The following is a 13189-nucleotide window of genomic DNA, read 5'->3' as shown; positions in this document are numbered from 1 at the left end:
GTTGCAGAATGCCTTTCTGCTAGAACTTGGGACTGAAGAAGTCGAACTGATTCAGACAACGAATTCTGTGAGCTTGTCTGACTGTTAAGTAACTTGAACACTGCATCAAGACAAGACTTTGGGGTTGTCTCGCTATCTTCAAGATATTTTGCCTTCTTTGCTGCAATATATGTTGGGTTTGTCTCACAGCCTTCAGCAGACTTGTGCATGCCATCAGGCATATCACCCTGAAACAAAGCAGAGAGATGACAGGTTTTGCACGTGTATAAACAAAGATGATAACTGTTCTGTCAATTCTATCCAATTTCAAATTAGAAAATAAAGAGTATGTTCAAAATATCAATAGCATAATTTGGCATTGTTCATAATGCGGGGAGCTTCACCACACTACTAGATTACCACGTCAACATAACAAGCATAGATGAAGGGCAAAGAAAATCATTGTATCTATTTTGGATAATGTGCATGGCATGTTGTTCATATCATCAGCCACATCAGTAAGATAAAATAGGAGATGACAAGGTGCAAACGTGGGCTGCTTCACCACACACTAGATTATAGATCCACAAAAACAAGCATACATATATGGAGTATTAAGTAATGTGCATGGTATAAATAAGGAATTTGGTTTTACAAGTAAAACTTAGAACTTACGGTTCCTACAAACATGCATTTTGGTAGAAACAGCAAACTAAACAGTAGTAAATGATAGGGAGTATGAGCAAATTAAACAGCAGTTGAGGATAAAGGCTTTAGAAGGACTGACTTACATTAACAGTTAACACCGGCTTTATAATGCCCTCCTCCATGGCAAGGGAAGGATAACTCAAGAATTTCAGCACAGAATCTTCTTCATAAGAATTGCCTGTACTCTACATTTTGTAGAGAGTAATTATAGATATGATAATACTAGAAGGGATAGAGGATAATGAAGATAAGATGCAGATTGATGCTACATAATCAACTACCAATCCCTGGAAGTACAAGCGTTACAGGACAAAATGTACTGACAAGAGCAATGGGCTACACTTCTGCACTGGCATTGTCTGTGTATTCTACTTGTTGGTAAGATTAAATATAGATCTGATCTTTTTTAGAAAATGGTGGGCGAGGGAGATAAGATGCAGAATGCTACAAAATGAACCAATCCCTCTTCCCATAATACAAGAGTGTTTTGAACACTGGTGTACTGTACAAAACGTTCTTATATTATAGGACGGAGGGAGTAGCTGTTAATGTAAGTACAGTGATAGACCACGTTCAGTCCTTATAAGAGGACTGTAGAGCTAAACCTCTTCAAAAGCATTGGGTTGATTCTAAATTTATGTAAGAGTCCATACGGATCTTATAATGTCCACCAAATGGACGATTACGAGGCTAACATGTGCAGTGATGCTACATAATCAAACAGCTATGGAAGTAAGTATGGTCATACAGGGCAAGAGGTACTCACAAGAGCAATGCAGTGTGCAGTATAGTTGCGAGATTCTATGGTCCCTTGAGAATGAATGTTCTTCTGCTAACAGTTTTCGTACAAGTGAGACATTAAGGCAAATGCAGAAATGTAGTTCAAATTGTGATGTGATATCATAGACAGTACCTTATGCTGCAGCCGAGACCAATGTGTAACAAGATTATTCCAGTCACCGTCGGATAAATATGTAGCATCGAAGACTTTACAGAAATTTCGTTCAGAGGCTTGCCATCGAAATGCGCTTGCATCAGGTAGGAATGATACTTCATCAACGAGTGCTTGAAAAGCGCAACCAACCCTTGCTTGTCATCACAATCCAGTTTGCGCCTTGCCTATTTAAAAGAATGAAATCTTGTGTCTTCTGTCAGCAGAAACATATGTAGTAATGACCATGAATAATAGTAGTACATTACTTACGCGTAAGTTGCGGAGGAAGACTGGAAATTGTTCTGTGTCTGCGGTATAATCTTTCCATGAAGGAAAGATGCGCACAAAGTTCCTGACAACAACATAAGCTTCATCTTCTAAACTGGGAAGAAATGGAACAGGGGTCCTATTTGCTGCAATTGGGGCTATCTCTGGTTCGAAAAGGGATTTGGCAGCTGGATTTGGTGTACTCTTTGCTGGAATGAGGGTTTTGCGTCGTACAGCTGGTGCTATGTCAACTGGCATAATCATACTGTTTGCTGCAGTTGGGGTCTGCTGAGTTGGGGCATCAGAAATGACCAGTGTAGTAGGGCTAGAGTCTGCTAGAGTTGGGATATTTTGTGGGTCAAGTGATATTGCAACTACACCTAATGGGCTATTTGATTTATCAGGTGCCACTACCTTTTCCAAATACTTTACTTGTGCTCCTCCACGATCAGCAATCGCCCTCTTCCTTTTGAACGTCTGATACACAAGAACAACATTTGAATGGATAAATATGGTATCATGATAGATGGGATATGTACTAAAAATGGATAGGCAAGGCGTATTCACATACACGATGTGTAAACTAAGCTAATGGCAGTTCAACAAAGTAGTAGCAATGCAAAGCATCAGTTGCAAGATATGTGCGAGCAATGTAACCTTGGAAAGTTAGAGCAAGTACCTTGATGGGTGAATAAGATAGGGCATCTTCCTCTGACTCCTCCACTAGGGAGCTACATTGACTTAGGTCTCCCTCTAGCTCAGAATCACTGTTAGGATCATATTCTGAGCATGAATCTGTAGGTGGAGAGTGTTTGCATTGCATTGCATCCAGACTTGATTTCAGTCCCTTAATGCCAAGTTTGACAGCCATGGCATTGTTCTGCTTTATTATTTTCATGCGTGCAAGCTCATAATCATTATGATGCTGTTCAGAATCTGAGATTCATGAAAACATAAAAAGTAGTCAGATTATCTATGGAATGCATTGCGGTTTCTACTCGGAGAGTGTCTCCCTATAAACCCCTGCATATGCAAAGTTCACCTCCCCAACCGTGCTGACCAGACCACACACAGAGATACACACCCGAGCGGCGAACATGCATTTTCAAAACTAATTTAGGAACATTTAGCTGACCAATTAAACAACTCTGTTTTAATAATATCAGATTCGTATTTGAACAACTAAGCTTGTTTAGCTTGATGGGTGGAGCAGTGTTATTATGACACGAAGCATGTATACTGATCGTATAGTGATCATAAAAGCGGGAAACTCTAAGCATATATTTTTTAGCAAAAGAGGGTTTCCCCTCTGATTTCTAATAAAGAAACCACCACAGAACCAACATGATCAATTAAACCCTAAGCATGATCAATTAAACCGTATTATGGTTGTGCCATGGCAGATTTGAAGCTGCAAACCGGAGAAATGATATTTAGCATCCATTGTTTGCTTTGAACTAAGAACTAAATTCTAAGAGCTGAAAAGAAAGTAGAGTAACCAAGTTAAGATCTATTTTCTGGTTGAGATCAAAAAGTTGAGGAGATATGAAGTACCACCTCTCTTGCGGCGCCGTGTAGGCATCGGGGATGCGATGGCTGTCGATGGCGTTGAAGCAGATCTGCGATGGTAGACGGGTGCATCGGGGGATAAGTCCCGTTGCGGTGGAAGAGAAGGTCGTGTGAGCGGCCCCGGCAAAGAGGACGACGGCGCCGATGAAGCGAGAGGACGCGATGCAAGGCTATTGGTCCATCACCGTGGATGAGAAACGTCCATCTCTAGCAGTGGACGACGCGGTCTTGGTAGGCGCTCCGGCATGGTGGAGGACGGTGGCGATGGATGTGGTGGAGGACGGCGGCGATGGATGGGGTGGCGGACGGAGGCTGGTGTGGGAATGGGGTGTTCTAGCGCGGACGGTGTATGAATGGGAAAATGGAGGGAGAGGTACGGGGAACCATGTTTTTGGGACGCGCCTGTCTGAAATATGGGAAAGTTAGGAACTTATCCCCCGTTTCAAATTTGGACGTCTCGTCGGTTGGGGATAGGACGGTAATCTCGCATCTCCCAAATATTTGCCGGTAACTATTTCGGGCGAGGAGAGGGTGTTTTGCCGCCCACGGTTGGTGCCCACAGTGTATGAACGGGGCTGACAGGTAGGGCAGTTGTGTCAGGTCTGATGGAAGTTACACATCTGCCCCTATTTAAAATATTAGCCTACATCGATTTCGGGCGAGGAGAGGGTGTTTTGCCGCCCACGGTTGGCGCCCACGGTGTATGAACAGGGTTGACAGGTAGGGCGGTTGTGTCACGTCTGATGGAAGTTACACATCTGCCCCTATTTAAAATATTAGCCTACATCTATTTCGAACGAGGAGAGGGTGTTTTGCCGCCCACCGTGTATGAATGGGGAATGGAGGGAGAAATAGAGGTCTTTCGGACGAGCTTGAATCAAATGAGTTTTGCCGCCCATGTTTGACGCCCACCGTGTCGGAATGGGCTCAGAGGCAGTCGTGTCACGTCTAATTGAAGTTCCTAACCTACCCCTATTTAGAGCAGTGGAAATTGGGCCGATGGATTGTCCATGTAATGGGTAGACAGTAATTTCCATCTCCCAAACACTTGGCTTCGGGCAGCCGATGTGGGAGTGGACATTTTGCTGTTTCTTTCGAATTTTGGGACAATAAGCATCCACGTTTACCCTGGCAACTAAATTCAAATCCATTTTGTATTCCTATATGAATCTTTATAAATCATTCTATGTGTTTTTATATATCTTCAAAAGGACGACAAAGATGTATTCCACTGTCATATATGAATATGGTTTACAAATGTCGATACTCAAATTCAAAAACTAGAATCCAGTTTAAGGTGAATTCGAATATTTGGAACACTTCATGTCCAACTCAAATGTCACACGCAGCATAATGTGTACTCCCATTTAGATATATACACAAGCGATGTATCAAGATTCAAATACCGAGTCAATCAACCAAAGAATGTACGGAACTAACAGACATATAAACACTTATAGAGTATATGGATCAATAATATCAACTAACATACATAAGCCAGGCCGCTGTACTTTTTTTGGCTACAACAGCATCCTTTTTTTTAGCCAGCATCTTGGCCCTTTCCGATGCGTGCCACTTATGGTCCATCTATACTACTATTGCTGAATGCACATTCAGCCCGATTGGCATATTTGTAGGTCTGGCATAGCAATCCAAATGAAATGTCTCCGAGTCTTATCAATTAATACAGACGTGTGCTCAAATAAAACTACAAACAAAAAAACAATTATTACATGATCTCTAAAACAAATGGTTTGATTGATTACATGAATAGACAACACAAAGGTTATTCAACTATGGAAAGAACATTTCACCTATGATTTACCAAGTAGGAATTTAATTTCCTTTTTTTCCTTCAGGACCTTAACAATCTGGTCAGTCTCAGCTTGCTTCGTTTTGAAATCCACCAAATATTTAATGGTTGTCTTGAGTACTACTTGTGATTGTGCTGTTTGCTTCCTCAACATGTCAACTTCATCTCTAAGTGCAGAAGCAGAATCTCTTTCTACCACTAGTTTAGCCTCTAGAGCATCAGCAGTTGGCAATTCATAATGCACGATTGGGCCGGTGCCACTGCTGTGGGATGATGCAACGTCCATGGGGACCTCACTCTTTGATCTTGGGCTAACCTATTTTGCCATTAAAGTTCCGATTGGATTCAGAAAAGTTGAAGTTAGCAAAACAACTCAACTGGGAGTTATACCAGCAAACCAGTTAAACAAACAAGGAATTAAAGAGTTTCAATTGGATGCTGAAAAGTAGTTATTAACATCATTGTAACCCATTGTTGCAGCAGCAAAGCAGTTAAACAAACAAGTAGATATTTAAGTTAAGGCAAACAGGTAATTCTTAACAATAAGTATCAAACACATAGATAGGCGCAGTCTACAATATGATTTACAGGATGTGCCATTATGTAATCAGTAGCAAACTAAATTAAGCCAAGCAACGTAATTGAACAATTTTGCAATAAGTGGCTAACTAAAATTCCGAGAAGCAGGTAACTGAACTTACTCTAGTTCTTTGTACAGGCACACTGCAACTTCTTTTTCGCTTACAAGGTTGTACGAAGGAGTCCATGGCATCAATTTCTTGGATACGCAGTCCCAATACTTCTTTCTTCCCACACTGCATGGGTAAGTCGAATGGTTCATCTGGTAAGATGGTGCGTCCTTGATATGTTATATGAGGACGTGTAGTCAGACTAGTTGTAGCCAAACACATCATGATGGCTTTTACTGTATATTTCATGCGATTACTTTTGGCATATTGAGATCTAAGCAATCTACAATAGGATGAAAAGACTGGCATCCTTCACATTATTGGCGAACTCAGTTCATAGAAACAAGCAATTCAACCATTATGTGGGTAAATCAAAAGCGCCACTGGAATATTTTTCACTATCCAATCACACACGCAAAAAGGGGCGACGCCACCATAGGGGCCGGTATGGGCGGCCGCCTCAGGTGGCTAGAAAGTGTGCACCTAGTTTGAGTCGTCCAGGTTGGCCCACGCTAGTTTTGTTCGTCCCAACGCACGAGCAGGCAATGTAAAAAATGAAGAAAAATGTTTCAATTTGGATGGGCCAATAACATAAGTGCATGGCAGGCCCTATAGCAGGTTCGCGGCCCAAACGAGCGCCTCCCATATCGATTGACACCAGGAAAAATCCCAATTCATTCGCTCCAGCCTCCAGTCTGGTTCGCTCCTAACCTAGCCGCCGCTGGACAGACCGACACGGCACTTCCTCGCGCCCTCGTTGGAGGGCGGTCGCCGAGCTTCAAGCGAACGGAAGGACAAGAAGATGAAGATACAACCTTGGGTGTAGCCTGCGTGGGAGGCAGCGGCGCAGCACGGGCATGGCATCGAGCTTGCGCAAACGGACAGTCGCAGCTTGCAAAAGTAGCATGCGCAACGAGCAGGTACATCACATCCCTGATTATATCTAATTCAACTCTTCAATTTCTGGCCAATAGTTAAACCTGACGGTGTTGTAAAACTGCTTGTATGTAGGGAATCTATGAGAAAATGAAACCAATTTCTACTTATTTTATAACTCCCCCAATCAATACTGAACTGACTGAATCTGATGTATCTAATCAAGTTTCCGGTGCAAACATACAAGCTCATGTTGTTCTTGAGCCTGAAGTATCTAATGAACAGACTGCTAATGAAGGATTTGATGCAAACATTTTACATGCTCCTGGTGATGAACATATAGTGTCTAATGAGGGATCTAATGCAAGCATTTTGCAAGCTCATTGAAGGATTTAGTGTCTAATGATGATCTACTATGTTGAGAGAGACAGAGATTTGCAGGCATTGATGACAAGCAAATTATAGTGCATTTTCATAGCTTGAGGAAACGTCGAGGCCATCTACCAGAAAGTCCCCGTATCATGACAACATAGCATAAATACTTTTCTAATCTGTTGTTTGAAACTATTGGCATACTTGTGCAGGATAGATATATTGATATGCAGTTTGCGCACTGGTTATACGTGCAATTACACTTCGATATTTTCAGCCAGAGAACGAATAATTCAAGCAGGTACAGGCCATGTTTGTAGTCCTTGTACACCATGTTGCATTTTGTGTTTTTTGGTGCTTGCATCATTTAGTGTTTATAATCTGAACTACTTTGGATCATTAGCTGGTTTTCAAAGTGCATGTAGCTTCACATTTCTCAAGTTATGTTTATTTCCGGAGTGCAAGTGCCTTCGTATTTTTTAAGTTAAATGTTCGCCCCTGGTAACTTGAATTCGTGGATCAGCCACTGCACACAAATCATACACGAATGCCAGTACAAATTAAATGAAATGCAGGGACTTACGCTAGCTCGTTGTACAGGCTCACTGCAGCTCTGCTTGCGCTTGGGATGTTCCATGTACAAGTCCATGTTACCACTTGCTTGGATGTGCAGGCCCTGTACTCCTTGCATCCCCCTCTGCATTTTTGACACGGCGAATGGTTGATCAAATAAGAGGAATCGACCTTGATGTTGTACCGGAGGACAGATACTTACAAGGTTATACGGGTGTGCAGGATGTGTACTAGATCCCGTAGCGCCGTCATGCTTCGCTAAAATATGGATTTGCTTGTTTCAGATGTTATCTCCAGAAGAAATAAGAGTTAAGGTTAGAGTTGCATAGGCGTGTAAGCTAAGAGAGCAGTGAGAGGATATCCAAACATCGTCGGAACAGTGCACAAGGGAGTGATGTGTGGATACCTAGTTCGGGCCGGCGTTTGGGCATGCTCGCCTAGCTAGAGTGCGGGTCACTTCAGAGCCGTTGAGGGTGATGCGCTGGCGTTGGCTGGCCGCGCACGGATGCAGATCTTGAGTGGCAGCGGAGCGCTATGATGCGGTGGACGAGACCGTTGGTGAAGCCCCAACGGCCTCAGGGGGCGGAGGTGCGACGATGTGCTCGGTGAAGTAGCCCCGGTGAGCTGGGAGACGGCATCGGTGAAGCGCACCTGATGCGGTGGAACTCGGTGTCTGTGAGGCACGTCGGTTGCGGCGGCCGACATTGTCGGTGGACCGCCTGGTGCGGTGGACGAGGGCGTAGATGAGGTAGCTCCGGTGCGGTGGTGAAGCGCGACCGTCGTCTTCGTCGTCGTCATCCGGCACAGAGGTGGGGAACGGTGGGGAAAGAGATGAGACGAGGGGCGATTCGAGGGTTGGCGGCGAATTAGGAATTTGAGCAATCTGGGCGCGGAAGGGGACGGTGGAGAAGAGAGATTTTGCAGGGCTAGAATTGGGGCCGCCAGATATTTCAATCCGAAACGTGGAAGCGCGAACTTATATTGTCGTCGTCCTTTTTGGGGGGAGGGGGTGGGTGGTTGGGTGCTACGCGTCTGTACGACACATGCGACCACCCCGACAGGACTATGCTTCGGTGCCTTAAGGCACCTGCCTTTGTGTCCATGACATGTGGGCCCAACTAGTGGCTGGCCCACATGTCAGTGACCCAAAGGCAGTTGCCTTTAAGGCACCGAAGCAGCATCCACCCCGACACGACCCTGGTTTGCCTGGTGCGCCTACATTTGAGAATGCAAACGAATCTTCTTTCATTTGCAAACGAATCTGTATGTATTACCATGCCCGTGTTTTCCTTGCAATAATTAGTCATTTGAAACGAGATACCCCATTCGTTCACCTTTGTAAGTCGTTTCAGACAAGTTAAAATGAACTGTTTTGCACATTGTCTAAAATGTCTTCAAGGTCTTATAAAAGTGAACAAAGGGAGTACTATAAATTAATTAATGAGGAGTTATTTGAAAAAAAATCGAAACGGTACCCACGCTAACGTGGATTATAGTGTGTGTCACATAATTAGTTATTTGAATTAGAGTGTGTGTCACATAGTTAGTTATTTGAATTAGAGTGTGTGTCACGTAGCGATCTCCAATTCTAACGTGGATTTCGCATTTCACTCTATCCATGCTACTTTTCTAATACAAATTCATATGTATATGATGAACACCATGGTAGTGAGAAAACTTTTGGATGGATTCAAACATATAACCTACAAAACAGCACAACAAACTGAGTCAATGTCAACTTTTCGAAACTTAGTATGGCACGAATTTGAAATAATTACCCGTATGCCTGGTCCTCGGTTCAAATCTTACAATGTACACCGAATTGAAACATCGATATTAAGTCTCGTACTATGTACATTCAAATGTTGTTTTTAACCCCCCCCCCCACAAACGCTACATACTTCCTGTATCGGTCAATCTTCCTCTCCTAACCACCTTACGAAGCTATCGGTTTCCAACACACGTTCGTTCTTTCTCTCCATGTTTCGATCTCTAAGTCTCTCAACTACACAACCCCTTTTTCCACTCTGTTACCAAATGTATTTACCTCACACACCCGCCATTGCACCCCATGCCGAGCTCTCTCTCTCTCCCCCCTCTCCCTCTCACCATCTCGTGCTAAATACATGCATCGCCTATCTAGCCCCCCAACCTCTCATGCATGCGCACGCACGCACGTTGTATATCTAGGTCACTCCCTCGAGACTGTCTCACTCTTTCTTCCGCACGGCGGGCCACACTCGCTCAATATCGCTCTCTTTATCTGAGTCTCGTTTAACCTCGTTTTCTTTCACACACAAATGATATATCTCCCTGTTCGGGCCTCGATCGACACACTCTATACTCTCTCACGCAGATTGTCTATCTAGGTCAGTCCATCCAAGCCGCCACCACTCTTTCGACCTCATGGTGGGCCACTCTCACTCAATCTCTCTCTCTCTCTCTCCGTATGTCTCGATTGACCTCGCTCTTTCTCCGAAAAAAAATGATATATCACCATGTTTGAGCCCAATTCGACCTATTCACATTGTATACTCTCTCACGCACATCGTCTATCTAGGTCACTCTCTCCAACCCGTCTCACTCTTTCGATCGCACGACGACCCTATGTGATCGGTTGACCTTGCTTCCTCCCACGCACAAAATATATCTACACGTCTGTGACTGGATCATCTCTCAAGCTCTATCTTACAGCCCTCACCCTTGCCAAAAAGCTCAATCGGACAATATGTCTCTAGAGCATATATATATTTGTTCAATGAATGTCGGACCACACTCACTTTGTCTCTCTATCTATATGTCTCTCGATTGACCTCACTTTCTCACACCATATCTTCCACACGTTGAAGCTACTACCTCTCCATACCTTGCAAAGCCGGAGCTATTTACATTGCGAGGGGCACTCCAACCTTGGATTAATTTGTGTAGGCATTTATTCCGGTCGGTTTAGATTATATTTTCGTAGCATTCGGCCCACAACTACTCTAATCACCATAGCGGGTAATTAAGCTACGGGGAGCACATAATATGAGCACCGGGGAGCCGTTGGATCGAAGATGCAGCGGCACACACGAGGCCTGAATGTTTTATTTGCAAAAAAACCTTTGGAGAGTTTGGAAATTGCACATAATTACAAAGACTACTCCCAAGCCATTGGATCTCACTTCCAACGGTGTAAAAACTCGTATCACCATAGTATCTAAGCTGCGGGGTGGATGTGATATTCTATGCCGCTGTCATTTTTGTTCGTAAACTTGCAAAAAACATGTAACTCGTGTCGTTACTTGTCTAACCGCGCAAAGTGTTTGTTCAAAAAAACCATCCTACACTGAAATATCGGAACAACACACGGGGGCCCCACTTGTCATTAATCAAATTTGGACCTAAAACTAACAAATCTGAAAGACAAGATTCGAACTGGCAACCTGGACTACAAAGCGTAAGTCGATAGCCTGAAAAATGAACGGTTGTTGGCTTTGTCCCATAACTTGATTTTATATAGTACTTGCGTTGAGTAGAGTAGAGGGAGTGCCTCGTCAACACGTGCATGACCGTTATCTCACTTACTGGTGGGTCCCAGGTCTGCGATCTCAATCTCTCTTCTCTCCATCGTCTAACCTTTGCACGGGCACGCACGAAGAGCGGTGCTAGCTTGCCGTGGTGTTATTACAACTAAAAAAACTTGGAAAATAGAAGAATCGCCTAGAACAAGAGACGTTGTGGCTAGTCGAGACGGAGCTAACCACATCTATCCTCCGTGCCACGTTTGCATGATGAAGTTGTGTGGCTAGTGGGGTGTTTTCAACCGACTGGCTGGGTCCCGAGGTCGAACCATAGGTACTACGTCTGATACAGTATATTTTTACACGCACATTTTTCCTCCGTGCCGAGATGTGGCACACCCTACCGCGCGGTTTCGGGGTCCTCCCGGGTGGTGCACACATATATTCTTCCTGACGTGGGATGCCCTATCGCGCGTTTTCTAGGTCCTCCTCGGTCGTAGCGCCGAAGCAAGTAAATGAGTCGTCAAATCATGAAAGACCACCTTTCCCGCCGAGTACATCAGTGAAGCATGGTGGCTAGCTAGTTGGGCTAGTTCGACCGATTAGCTAGGCCGCTGCCACATTTGTTTTTTCATCCCTTTTTTATCTACTTGCCGGCAGGTAAATTTAAATATCCACCGCGGTGTTGCTCTGGTGTTTGGGTGCGGCAGGATTTCTAATTTTTTGATTGACGAAAGCAGGCGCGGCAGGATTTTTAATTTTTTGATTGACGGGAGCAGGCGCGGCAGAATTAGTCATGATGACTCCGCCTGTACCCACTGCTCCCTGATGTGAGAAGTCGTCGACTGGTGTTTTACCGTGGTGAAAACCAAAAGATTCCCCTCTCCCTCCGCCTTCCCGTAGATTGCATTGCCTTTTAGCCGTTTCGCCCCCTTTGCTTCCTCTCCCCATTGCTTCTACCTGGTGCCATGGCGGCACAGCAGATCACGGAGTCCGAGGTGAGGCTCCTGACACAGGAGCTCCATGCCAAGGATGCGGAGCTCAGGACCAAGGACGTGGAGCTCCGTGAGCTCAAGGAGGAGAGGAGTGCCATGCTCCTCCATTATGTGCGGGAGTTCACGGAGCTTCAAAAGCGGCAGGCGTCCACCACAAAGATGTTCGAGGCATCGGCGGCGTTGCTGCAAAAAGCGGGAGATACGATAGGCCGTCAGGGGAGCCGGATGGAGCGCGAGCGGGCCGATCGTGACGAGGTCCAGGATCGCCTCAGCCACTTGGTGAACCAATTTGCCACGCACGTGTTGCGGCTGCGCGATGCCTACCGTCATGCCAGCGCGACGATGCCGGCCGTCGGGCTAAACCCGTTCGACCACCCGGTCGACTTCAATGAGTTGCGGCTTCCTGACCTGGTCTCCTTCTTCACCTATATCTCCAAGGAGCTGAGCCGTCTCCACGCGATGGTGGGGGCTGAGCTGGACAAGGAGGGGTTGCGGGCTGCCGTCGCTGTTGCCGGGCGAATCCTTTCAGGGCTCCGTCACCGGAATCCATTCGTGCCATTGGACGCCGTCTTTGACGAGCTGGCTCCCGTCGACCGGGAGCGGGCTCTGCGGGCGGTTGCACCCTGCATCACCAACGTCGTGCGCCTCGAGAAGCAGAGGGACTTCGGTGATGTTTAGGTGCCCTCTGCATGGGCATGTCCATGTCTCGGCGCAACATGACCGTTGGATCAAACTCAGACGGTGCAGATCAGTCACTGTAGCACAAAGCGTGTGGGTGTGTTTGGTTGCATTCTCATCTCAATATAGTTGTTTCCTCTTCGTGTATTTTCGTCAACCTACTAGTGTGGACTCATGCACCCTTCATGCACTCTGCCAAACACCCAAAAGTGGGTCGAGAAGGGAACTTTTGC

Source organism: Triticum urartu, chromosome 1 (assembly GCF_003073215.2).
Source record: "Triticum urartu cultivar G1812 chromosome 1, Tu2.1, whole genome shotgun sequence".
Classification (NCBI taxonomy): Eukaryota; Viridiplantae; Streptophyta; class Magnoliopsida; order Poales; family Poaceae; genus Triticum; species Triticum urartu.
The sequence above is the reverse complement of the archived record's forward strand: the minus strand, read 5'-3'. Positions refer to the sequence as shown.